The sequence below is a fragment of the Amphiura filiformis genome, chromosome 1 (assembly GCF_039555335.1).
Source record: "Amphiura filiformis chromosome 1, Afil_fr2py, whole genome shotgun sequence".
Taxonomy (NCBI): Eukaryota; Metazoa; Echinodermata; class Ophiuroidea; order Amphilepidida; family Amphiuridae; genus Amphiura; species Amphiura filiformis.
This window is the reverse complement of record NC_092628.1, coordinates 44636777-44650250: the sequence shown is the minus strand read 5'-3', so window position 1 is coordinate 44650250 and position 13474 is coordinate 44636777. Positions and strand designations below refer to the sequence as shown.

The following is a 13474-nucleotide window of genomic DNA, read 5'->3' as shown; positions in this document are numbered from 1 at the left end:
ACCTTTGGGTGGCGCTCAATGGACAATATTCATAACAGGCCCCCAGATCACCCCTGGGTAGAGAGAGGCAAGTGAGGTAAAGTGCCATGCCCAAGTGCACAACATGGTGACACTGCTGGGGCTCGAACTTGCAATCCTCCGATTGTGAGGCAGTGCCTGTACCGCTGCGCTACCTTGCCCCTTATATGTTGTCAGCTTTCTTCTTGTCTCTCTTTCTCTCAACTTTCTTGCTTTTGTTCCTCCCTCCCTTATCTCTCTCTCTCTCTCTGTTCTTTCTTCCTCTTTGTTTTGTCAGTTGTATGCAAAAGGGCTGTAAGTACATAAATATAACAAAGCCCTTACAATTTTCTCATTTCCAACTGTTGATTTGCATTCATTGATTGAATACCCGTACCCATTATTCCTAAGCAGTCATTCTTGCATATAAAATTCCTCTGACCAATCATACCCTTTGATTTCTCCGAAAACTTCAAAAAGCAGTCGGCATAAAAGAAGTCGGCATTCAACAGGAAGACTCCACATGATGTATTCTGTGATGCAAGATTCTTTCTAAGCAGTAGTTGCACAACCAAATTGGAAAAAAGCATTTAGTAAATGCCAATTTGTGATTATCTTAGCACTCCCGTTGATTGAAATGCACATTTCCGTAAATGAGAAAAAGCCGGAAATCTGGACATGTCACGTTAATCTTATCAAATGGACAATATCGGATGAACACTACATCACAAAGGTCTAGTTTCTAAAAATATAATGGTTTGACTGTATGGTGCAAAAACTTGCATGAAAACATCAACTCGCTCATTCATTCATTCACTTCTTTCATTCATCAATTTATTCATACATTCATTTCCTACCTTCAGTCTGTCTTTCATTCATTCATTAAGTCACTCATTCATTCACCATTTTATTTGCATAAGATCTAATTGATATATTCTCATAAGATCTAACTGACATATGTATGAAAAATGTTGAAAAAATGGATTAAGAGGTTGTTGGCTGCTAATACCTGTAAATAGACTGATTTAGCAGATCTGATGGGGGGTTCGCATCTCATCTGCAGCATGTTAGATCTGCCAATGGTTGAGTTTCTTGTAACCTCAACAACAAGACATATGTGCTTCTTTCGACACATTTTCCTGGTTATTTCTTTGGAAATGTAGATAAATTTGACAAAACCATCATGATGATCAGCACCGCTTTTATTGAAAGAACACAAATTGATGACTAACATCTAAGTAAATTTGCGATCAATTCTTTCCACTTGGTCTGTTTTCATTGTTTAAAGTTATTGCAAATTATCGAACACCTGTAGTCTGGGTATTACATCCATTTTCTGAGCCTACAATGTATTAGCCTTTTTGATCATGAGATATGGCGAACACAATAGGATGGCGCTGCATGAAGTGGGTAAAGGTTTTTGAATTCGCCGGGTTTTACCCAGATTGAATACAGCCGTCCTATTGTGTGCACCATACTTCAACCAGGTTAATGAGTACTTCAAGGTGGTTCTGAAGGAACACTTATATTATGAGAAAATTTTATGGCATTCCCCATCCCCTCAGCTTAGTACACGTTCCCCCTCTTGTTGCCCTTTCCAAAATAAGCAGTATATTCATCTATTATTAATTTAAATATTTTCCCTCCCTCTCTCCCATTTGATCTATACTTTTGGCCTACTCCTCTCCCTGCTGCATATTTTGATTTAAAATAAAATAAAATTGCACCATCGATCCCATGTACATGTATTGTGTTATGGCATTTATTTTTTAGTATCTGTGCCATATTTATTAAACCAGTAGAAAATATGTTATGACATTTTTCCATTACAGATGTCTGTGTATACAAGTACAAAGTGATGATCCAAGGTCAGAAAGCCAGACTATCTATCTGTGATTCATCCTAATAATGCATGTGTAATTTTCCTTTAATCTCCTCCCTGTTGATATCAATAACAACAAATTTGGTCCACAATTTTTTAATTTTTTTCTTTAACATTTCAAATTTTTATTACCATATTTGGAATCCAAATGAAAAACATGAATTCTAATGAGGGCAGACATACCTATTATTGGTTCTAATATTCTTGAGATTCTTTTGAGATTTTAGTAAAAAAAGCTACAAATTTCTATATTTTTATAGGCATTCTGCATGCAAAAAATTAAGTATATACAACATTAATGTGCTTATTTGTTCCATTTCAATACACACATCTTTCAAGGCCAAGGTTACTATGATTAAACCACATTTTTTCTTGAAAATCTTAAAATCTTGCTGTAAAATGGAGAAAAAACTAGAAACATGGCCATCGCAACATAAGCCCTAATCTAATGAGGAAGCGGCGTTGATTCATCAATATTGACGTAGAATTTCCCCAAGAAACCTGTCTCGGTTTTTCACGCTAATTTGAACTTGTAAGTAAACTCAGCATGGCTCAAGTCATGTTACCTTTCCATGCGACCTGGATAGTAGTATCATTCTTTTCAACATGTTCATAATGGGGTAAGCTACACTGGAGAAGTGATGTGCATTAAAGTGCATCAGTGTGTTTTTGTAAGGCCATCTTAATTTAATAGTTTGTCTCAAAACCCTTCCCAAATTGAAAACCTAATGCAGAATGAGTTTTTTTAGGGTTTTTTTTCCCAATTAATTTTTTTTATCAAACTGTGGGACAAGCTTTTTGACAAGAATATGCGGGGAATATGCATGCATAGTTACACTATGTTTAAGATGAAGAATTTTACTGAGATTTAAGACTTAAGGCCAGAGTAATGGAAGACACATTCGTCCACGACCGAATTTGAGATTTTTTGATATTTATCAACACTAAGATGTATTCTTTCACTCGAAACTGATAAAATACAACTTGCTAATATTTATTCGTATTTTTGCTTGATTTATTTCACTCTTTTCAACTCTAAAAAGTCACATGGCTCAAGACAGCTTAGTAAATTGGCGGAAATAATGAGTCAGAAATCGCTGAATGCGAAATATTGTGATTACGCGGCGAATCGCGTCAGCGTGACGCTGCACAACTCTCTTGGCGTATGTCCAACGCAGTCAAGGCGCATTCGTGTGTTGTTAAGCGCCAGCAAATGTGGTGTAAACAAAACAAAAATTTGCAGTCAAAATGCCACTTAGATTTTTTAATTATTTTGAATTTTGGCGCACTGAAAGCAGACATTATAGATTCATTGGTGCAAAAAGATGCATATTTAGACCATGCACCAGATACAGTTTTACAAGTGTGAAAGTCTTACCGTTTTAAAATTTAAGGACGTTTTGTGCATAATTTTGACATTTTTTTACTAAAACGCCGATTTCTCAGAGTTCACTTTTGACAATATTGCGCAATTTTTGTGACAAGATAACTCGAAAAATATGCAAGCAAAGGGTAAACTTTTTGCACTATCCTTTAGAGTACATCAAAGTCTAGGGAAGGTTTTTTCATTTTTTCAAAATATTTGTTTTAAACAAAAATATACACCATTATGTGCAATTTTTAGCTTAATAGAGTGACAAAATGGCTTTTTTCACATGTTTTTTTCAATATTTCGAAAAAAGAGACAAATTTCAAAAAAATAAAAAAACCTTCCCTAAGTTCATGTCTCTTCTTCATGAAAAGCTAACTGAATTTTTTTTACTCGAGCGGATTTTTTCTAAGTTGTCACAAAAAATTGGGGTAAAAAGTGAATTTTTGTGATTTTTTCAAAAACTTGAGAATTTTGAACAAATCTGGCGTCACCATGGGATTCCTTGACTCATTTCCTTTCCAAAAATGTATAGTTTTATATACTTTGGACATACAATTCAGAAATAATGAAACTCGAAAAGGTCCATGTTCTCTCCCATTACTCTGCCCTTAAGCTATTTTTTATGTCTGACAATGTCAAAAGTGAGACTTTTGTGTGAATTTTGAAGAAAAATAAAAAATAAGAAAACAAATGATTTAATCAAGACCAGTGGGAGTAATGCGCAAAAAGCGGTTGATATTATTAATGCGTGCAGGGGTTTGATACAAACTATTAAATTAAGACGACCTAACCATAATATGGTAGGTAGGTAGGGATTTTTTAAAGCTCATTGATTCAACATGTACTTTCCCATCAAAATTGTTAGGTAAGCTTAAAAAATCACGCCAAAATGATGAACTTTGATGCTAGATCTATGACTTCTGATTCACTTCCAGGTTTGCGATGTCACTTTCGGCAATTATCGATCGCGTGTGGATCATGGTAAGCTTTCTTAACACAAGATAGCATGGAAATGTCAGCATTTTTAAACATTTTGGTTGGAAAAAATGGTGGGAGCATTTATTAAGGAATATATGGTAGTCCAATAGCATGTTACACAAGTCCACATTAATCTGGACTCCAGTAGAACCACATTGATCCAGATTTAAGTGTCCCATGTAGAATGCTACACTGATGTTCGGCTGGCCATGAAACATTGGTGGATGATATCGGAGTATCATCAGAGCGGAAATAGAGGACGAGGTGGCAGGGTATGATTTGACTACACACACTGTCAGGAGTGCAAGAATGTGATCATGCTTTATCCTGCCTGATTTTATGTGAATTTTTATCAAATGGTATTATCTTTATGATTTTTCTTTGATTTCAGGATTCTTTGAATTCACAGTTCACAATACTTCTGTTTTGAGAACTTTTTGTTAATAATGATGTTGACATTTTTATTTGCTTATGTGTTTGTTTCAGTTTTCAGATATTTGAAGTAGTATTTGCTTACATTTGTTAGTTTCAGTTTTCAGATATTTTAAGTGGTATTGTTTACATCCAAAACCATTTGCCAATTTGACGGTTTTGTTCAAAACAGCAGATATTTTTGCAAAGTTCCATTAACAGATTTAGAAATGATAGTCATAAAAACTATATCAATTGTCAAATCATGCTTGAAGTTTTACTTTGTTAACAATTTCACTGAACATGTTGTGTAAAGACGGACGTGTAGTGGATGTTAAAAATCAATATTTTAATGCTCTTTTTTAATTTTGCTTGCTGTAAATAAATATGTATGTGAAGATGCAACACTGGAAATCAGGGGTGGGTGAGAGGTTAGGCGAATTCATCCTATTTTACCTTCTTTATACGGCAAAAATAAAATATGCACATCATGTCTATCCTCAAACATACCTAGTAAACAGATTGTTATGGAAAGCAGCGATGGACATAAATGGGTCAAACTACTACCAGGTTTTTTTGCATGAATGGACTACATAGACAACCCGAATGTAAATCAGGAAGTTGATTAAGTTCTCACCATGGATTCCGCATTGATCAAATATGTTTGCAACCTACTTTCTGTGACCAGAACTCACTAGTTCTTAGTCAGTTTGGGCTATTCCAGTTGAAATATATACACCCCCTGTCAAAGTTATGAGCCTAATCTTTCACACAAGGGGTGTGAATTTTAAATGGGGTTACCTGAATGGGTGACTCCATTTGAAAGCTATACACCCCCTGTCAAAGATATAAGCCTAATCTTTCACACAAGGTGTGTGAATTTCAAATAGGGTTACCTGAATGGGTGACTCCATTTGAAAGCTATACACACCCCCTGTCAAAGACATGAGCCTAATCTTTTACACAGGGTGCGTGGATTTCAAATGGGGGTACCTGAATGGGTGACTCCATTTGAAATCTATACACCCCCTGTCAAAGACATAACCTTAATCTTTCACACAGGGTGTGTGGATTTCAAATGGGGTTACCTGAATGGGTGACTCCATTTGAAATCTATACACCCCCTATGGAAGACATGACCTTAATCTTTCACAGAGGGAGTGTGAATTTCAAACGGGGTTATTAAAGTCAAGTCATGTCTTCCACAGGGGTTGTATGTATTTTAACTGGAATAGCCCATTTGGGATTTTGCAGAAGGAAATAGTTTGTGTGGGTGACTATTTTATGTGGAAAAAACATGATTTTGGACTGCAGTATCTGCATGAAATAGATTTTTAGAACGGACCATTGAGGGGGTATGTCGGTGCACAGACCAAGGGGTGGGTGTGGGGGGAAGAGAGGGGGACGAGGATGTAAGTGTATGCATTCATGAGTTTTTATGTTTTGAAAGATTGATAACACATGGAACAGAAAACAATCAAAGTAGAGCAGCTTTCTTTTAATCTGATATTCGTTTTCATGTTTCACTCCATTCACAACTTTCTTTGCCATTTAAATTCAAGAAGTAAAAAAGTTTGTGGTCAGGCAATCTGAGCCGTCGGGCCATATTTTCCCAGTTTTGATCATTTTGCTTTTAATAATACAGTTTATTTCTGCAGGGTAATATATTGATCTTATATGTTACTAGATTTCGCGGTTCTCGGGTTGGGCGGTTCTCGTGATAGGCCTATCTCTAATTACCCAACACCCGTTACCCATAATACTTGTCCTGACCTTTTAAACTACTATACGATATACGTCTCTCGATGATTAAGACACAACTATCAACTCTGTTTTGTAGCTGTGACGCTTTCTTCGGAACCTATAATCTGAAAACCCATCGTTCGTCTCTTCCAAACCCTGTCCTGCAACCACATCGGAGGACCCAAAAATACCCGAAATTTTAGTAGTGTCTGGATGTAGGCCGTCAATTCAATCGGAGAACTGTGAAGCATAAGCGGGTTACATAGGCCTTACCATAACTGATGATTTTTATGTTAATCATGTCTTTAAAATAGGCCTATTGGTCCGATGAGATGCACCTGTTAGTCACTGTAATGCTTTCCGATGCTCTCGACTGCGCCCGTCGGTACTCCGCGACTACGCGATAAGCGCACATGCAGACGCGATCACGCACCACAAGCTCACGTTATACGCACCTTGAAAGCACGCGATAGCGAAACCCCAGCGCAGCGCCGCGATAGCTGCCAGCGGATAGAGGGACAGACGGACACGCCATAATTAGTATTAAGATTAGTTAAGGAAGCCACTGGACACATTTATATTTCCATATGTATTGCAGTTATTGAGTTATGATAAAAAAAAATAGGCTAGACATTTTTTCACTATATATCCCCTCCCAGGAAAAATCATGTACATGGGAGAAAAATGAAACCCATAACAACGAGCCTTGGGATCTCACATGTTGAACTCATACCTTTCCCTGTGAGTGTGGGTTTTATTTTTCTTGATATTTGAGCAAAAACACCAGTAACTCAGGCACCGCTCTGACTCACCTTAAATCTCCCTTAGACCAATGATATTTCCCCTTTCTCCAAATGGTTGAATGTCTATATCCATGGGCATCAATCCTGGGGGAAGGGGCAGGGGGAAAATAACTCATTTTTTCTTCTTTTCAGTCACTTTTAAACAATTTTGGCCGGTTGTGCCCCCACATTTCACGCCGGATTGGCGCTAATGTCTATGTCTATTGGATCTTGCAATAAGAACATTTTCAAAATGTTCAACTTCACCCAAAGTTCAATCATCCAATATACCCTGTACCCGTGTAACACCGAGGATTTTGGAAGTGAACTTGCATTATCTAAAAAAATGAACACTGCTAAAACACCCCACCCAGTTGGCACCTCAATCATCAAAACTACACCCGTAAGATTTCTCCCTATACCACCGAACAAAATGAATCCTGCCATCTGTAAATTAATTTACCATTCTTGAGTCAGTACCCTCCTTCCCCTAACCCTCAGATCTCCCTTGACCCCCCTTTTATGATAACTTTGTTAGGCCAATCAAACGAGCCAGTCCTATCATACCCAGACTCAAATTGGTTATTCCGTTCCGATTATTGAATCAAACAACTCCCTTTCTCCCATAGAACCAGACCCTAATTCACATACCTTTGGAGACCCACACCAAAATTGCTTATTTTCTTCATCAAACAATTCCCATGGTCTGCAAAATAACTAAACTCAATTCTAACCCTCTCTCTCTATTGTAAACCCAAACTGAAATTGGTTATTTTGCTTGTCAAACATTTCCACACATCTAAATCTGGTCTCTGCACATCCAATACCAAATGCAATTTAATATCTTGGTACTTTTGAATGCTGTGTTAATTGTGTGTAGTTTTTATTCACAAGGTGATGATAAATGTCTTTGCATTTTGTTGTATACAAGTAAAATATTATCTGGAATGACTCCGATAGCTGCTATGTGTATCACTGGGTTACTCTTGGAAGAAAAAAAAGTATCTTATGATACTATTTGCAGGGATGTTAATTGGTAATCCATATCCATCTGGCCTTTGGGCCCTTGGCCAGATGGCTGAGGGCTTGTATGCGGCATTGAACATTTATGGGGGCTCGTCCGGAGAATAGGCTACGGCAAGGGTTAAAGTGGTATCACCTCACTCCCCCCTAAAAATGTTCTTTTGATGTTGAAACACCATCATCCAATTGTGGAAAATGAAAACATAATAATAATAATTTTTCCATTTCTTTTTATTGGCTAATTTCTGGAATTCCAGAAACTTAAGGAAGATTTACATCTCTGCATTTGTATAGCAAGTTTTGTAATGTAAATCCTAATATTTCTTTCAGTACAAAGGATCAGATTATGACTGATTTCAACAATCATAGCAGTCTAAAACCCAGTTGCTCCTGTGAAGAAAAACTTACATATTATCTCATATTAATCTTGTAAACATATCAATAGACAAGATGTGAAACCATAAGGCAGCTATAACTCTATTCTGTAGATACATCTTTCTCCCACTACCAAGATGATCTAGTCTTGCATGGCAGCGATGAAACCATGCGTATACCCCATTGGATGAAGTCAGTCAATGAGGAATCTGACAGGAGGGACAGCTTTACTATGCTCAATTAGATACCATAACAAGTGTGTATTGGCTCTCTCACTGTAAACCTGGGATATATAAAAGCAATGCTAGCTAGATATACAAGCATTTGCACACAAAGCCTACGAAGAAAGACATTTTGGAATATTCTTAAGATGGGGACTAGAAACATGATAGACAGACAATTATTCAGAGTGGGAGGAAAAGAGAGTGGGAGAAAACACAGGGAAATGAGGGAGAAAAGAGAGAGAAACGGACAAAATGTGACGTACAAGTCAAGTTTCAAAAGGAATGAGCCCTTAAAAACACAATGAAAGACAGTGAGAATAAATATAAGTAAGAGGATGAGAGATGGAGAAAAGAACAAGATGGTAAAAGAGAATAGTATAAAGGTGAATATAATGTGGGAAGACAGAATGCAAGAGTGAGAGGAAAAGTTAAGAGGGTCAGAAAATTGAAACAAAATGAAAAAGGGAGACTGGACAAAACATTAACTAAGGGACAGTTGGAAATGATTGTGATAAAAAGGAGGAAAAGTGGGTGCCAGAAGTGGGTAAGTGAAATAGCTGCCCTGTGTAGCTGCCATGTATAGATGAGTACAATATACTGTGTGTAAATTGCCAAATGTTCATAAGGCAGCTATTGCACTTACTCACTTCTGACACTGAGTAGTCAAAGTCTGAATCTGCAGTTGTAAGAAAAATGAATGAAAAAGTTAAGCAAAAGAAAGGGTATCCCACTGGTTTTGTTTGTATATTTGTTTGTTTGTTTGTTTTGTTTTGGAGCAAGTAGAAAACAGCCAACCAAGAGGTAGTTGGATATAAAAGGAAACAGAAGTCTGAATCTGTTGTCTCAAGCAAAACTAGCAGAATCAAATGCCATTTTGGAGAATGAAATTGTTAAATCAAAAAAGGGGCGAATCATTGGAATTGTTTACACATTTGTTTACTCACTTGCTTCTTTTGTTTTATTTGTATTATTTAGTAGTAAAGCTTCATGGGGCTAACAAAGTATCTACATTGGAGTCTGCTTCTTATCCACCTTCACAATGACCCAGCAAATCCATACTATGTCCATAATATAGAAAGCTGCCTCAGTGCCCCTTGTTAAAAATGTGAAGATACCTTTTCATTCAGAAACTGATACCAGTTGTTTTGTATGTAATCACTATCAGACCATCAGTCCGTTAATGCATTTCCTCACCAGCCAGCACTCCATACCCCAAAGTCCAGAATTGTGCCAATAAAGAGCCAATTGACATTTTCCACGGAGCAGTACAGGTGGTTCTCTTGAGACACCCGCAACAACTTGCCACTAGAGGGTTGCCTTGTTGCGATGAAAGCACACAATTGGGCTACCCTTATTTCTTGTTTTCTTGAATGGTACCAAATCTAGACAACTGAGCTACTATACTTCACCTTGTGTTTGGCAGTGATGTCAGTGTCTTTGTGTTCTTGCACCGGTATCGTGCTGACAAAATGCCATTCTAGGGGTGTGTATACACCCTGCAGATTTACGATAATGTGCTGGATTCGATACTACGACCAGAGATATATGCAGCTATGTCACTACCAAATTTGAGTTGAAATAAGGTATATTTTTGAATTGCACAAAATGTCTTCTGGGTTGCCACATTGCTGTAAATCCACACCACAATTGGGCTACTATGAAAAACATTCTCTTGGTCAGATCACTAGTAATACCGTAAACGTTCGCCTAATGGCGCTATGGGCTCCCTTGACATAACTTGAATTTTAGACACAAACTAAAAGTGCCCTCCCGTTAAAATCCCACCAGCAAATAAGGGCACATACCCTTAATGTTTGTTGGGATTTTTAGAGGAGGGAGCTCTCTATTTTTACATGAAAGTTACTCCAAGGCTAAGGATTCCAGGTGCGCCATTAGGCGAACGTTTACGGTACCTTGACACTTCACCCCTACCGGTAAGCACCTCCAAACGAGGACTGAAATTGTGTAACCGCCAACCGAGGACACCAAGTTTCAGCAGTGAGCCGCCGTACCGTGGACATACTGTGACATGGTACTATCCAATCGGGACATACCCTATACCTACAAATGAGGTCGCGATATGATTGTGCTCTAAATAGCCTTTTTACGTTATTTTCATCATACTGCACCCCTTAGGAACCGTGGACGTCCACGGTTGGAAGTGTGTCCTCGGTTGAAGGTGTTTAAACTTAAGATTGGGCTCGTTTGAAGGCGCTTACTGGCTCAAACAGACTGACAAATGATAGATGGAGATTGGAAGTACTCCCCAAAAGGGCAGAGGGTAAGAGCAGGGGCTTGAATAATTAATGGAGAATGAGAGGAATGAGCACGCAGGCAGACAGGTAAAGAGAGGAAGGGAAACTGGGGAAAGGAACAAAAACTAGATTACAAATTATGAGTTATTTTTTACATTTGATCTTGGGTTCCCTTTTCACTATTTGCCATACCTAAGAATGACCACCAAAGTGGCAATCATGCCCAAAGCTTGACCAGTATTTTTGGATGTTGTTGAGCATCTCAAGGGTCCTTACTGACCACTCCCAAGGGTTTGTCTTTCTGCTCCTTTACATCATCAATGACTCTACAAGCATGAAGACTGAGTGATACTTGACTTTGAAATCACTGCAGCACAGGAACATTGGCCTCTTACTATGCTAGTGCAACTCTTTCTCTCTCCCTCTCTAATTCTCTCATTCTGTCTCTCTTCATGTTATACCCTCAAACTCCCTGCATTTTTATTCTATCATGGGTTTGTCTTTTTAATTTATACAATGTGGGGGTGCATGTGCATTACAAACACTTCTGAGGACTCTGACATAACAACATACTGAGGACTTTTTTACTGAGGACCTAAACACGTCTTTGCTACGTAAACCTTGTTAAACGGCCAAAAATGAGGTCTTATACCCAACTACCTCCTCTATAGCTTAACGTCCTCGCAGCGTTAACTGGAATGAAATTTGTTCATTATTACCGACTTCTTGAGCACTTGACAGAACAACACACCAAGGACAAACACACATTTGGATTTGTAAAAATTTTGGTATTTTTTTCAGGTCCTCGGAAGTATTTGTAATGCATGGGGGTGTGTTTGCATTTATAAACACGGGCAAAAAAGGACACACACAAGATATCTTAGTGCAACTGTGGAAAGTGGACATCCACAGTTCCTGAATGGTTGTTACTAGATCTAAAACAGTAAAAGAATACATTATATCCAATAGTTGCCAGTGCAGGATAAGTCCGAACTCAACTCAAGACAACTCAACCACATCCACGGTAAGGCAAGGGAACCGTCAAATGTATATGTCCGCAGTTGAATGGTAAAGACTTGGGTGGGTGGGTTGCTAGTTTTTACAAAGGTGCGTAGGGGTGTGTGCATCTGTGTGTCTTTTCTCTCAGTATTCTTTTTCCTCATCTCTTCGTTTTTCTCTTATTTGTTCATATCTCCCTTATCTTTAGCCACCCTTTCTCTATAATTGAAATAGCGATTGTTATTCTAAGTGGCTTTTACCCAATTCCACTGCCCCAAATGGACAGCACCATAATTGCAATACCCAGCCTCTGAAGCAGGTCCACCGTTGAGCCTGTAGATTATTGACTTCTCATTTTACAAACATCTCAATTTCAATTTCAATGAATGCGGTCCATGGGGATGTCATCAGATCACACAGGCTACAAATGATTCCACACAACATTGCCACATCACAATATGGTGGGGGTGTTCAGACGGTCAAGGTATCCTCAAGGGTTGGCGCACTAAAGAATTGCAATTCATACGTCAAATCCCGACTGTGTGTCCACACGACTCCATCGAAGATTGTAATCCTTGAGTTTCGTAATGCCTGATGACATCGGCTTTGGAGTAATTTACAACTGGAAGCTGACTGTCACTTTTGTAGTGGCACGCCAAATTGAAAGATAAACCAAGGTCCAAAATCCCAAAATGTCTTGTTCACAGTGTTAACACCTGAAGATTACTTGGGTTTACTTGGGGATATCATAAAATCCCCTAGATTTCATGAGGATAAATTTGAGGATAAAGTTCGGGACATAGTTAGGGATTGGAATCCGAAAGTTCGCACGGCGGGTTTCCCCAGTTTTTGCTAGAGACCATTGTTGCTTCATTAAAAGCAAAAATTCCTCCATGTAAATGTGCCTAATATATGGAGACTTCACATTCTAATTAAAACTGTGCAAACTGTTCCTATTTTTGTGTAAGAACGAAACTAACACCTGGCATGATTTTTCTTGTTAATATAAATGTTAAAATGTAATATGATAAAAACTTTACTTGTTTGTTTTTTTTAATACTTAAAAAAATATGATTTTACTGCTAACTATGATTATAGAGCATTAACAAAAGTTTCAAGGTGTAAAAATATTGTCCCCCTGATATTCCATTTGCAATCCATTCCCCCTGTGGAAGATTTAGATAAGATTCTTGTACAGAGGGAGTATGGGTTTCAAATAGAATTGATAATCGGGTAACTAACTTCCACTTGAAATACTTCAGTTGTGGAAGATAAAGGTAAAGCTATAATACAGGGGGGAGTATGGATTTCAAAGTAATTAACACTAGCCAATTCCATTTGAAAAACACACTCCCTCTGTGGAAGACTTTTCTTGAAATCATCCACATGGGTATAGCAGATTTCAGCCCAATATGCCAGTGATGATTACACAT

At 37.9% G+C, this 13474-nt stretch overlaps 1 protein-coding gene across 1 annotated transcript in view; it reads right to left on the bottom strand.

The window, feature by feature from the left end:
• The window catches only part of LOC140160713 (cytosolic carboxypeptidase 6-like), a 230224-nt gene that overhangs the window by 150859 nt on the left and 65891 nt on the right, over positions 1-13474 (bottom strand). The window lies entirely within an intron of this gene.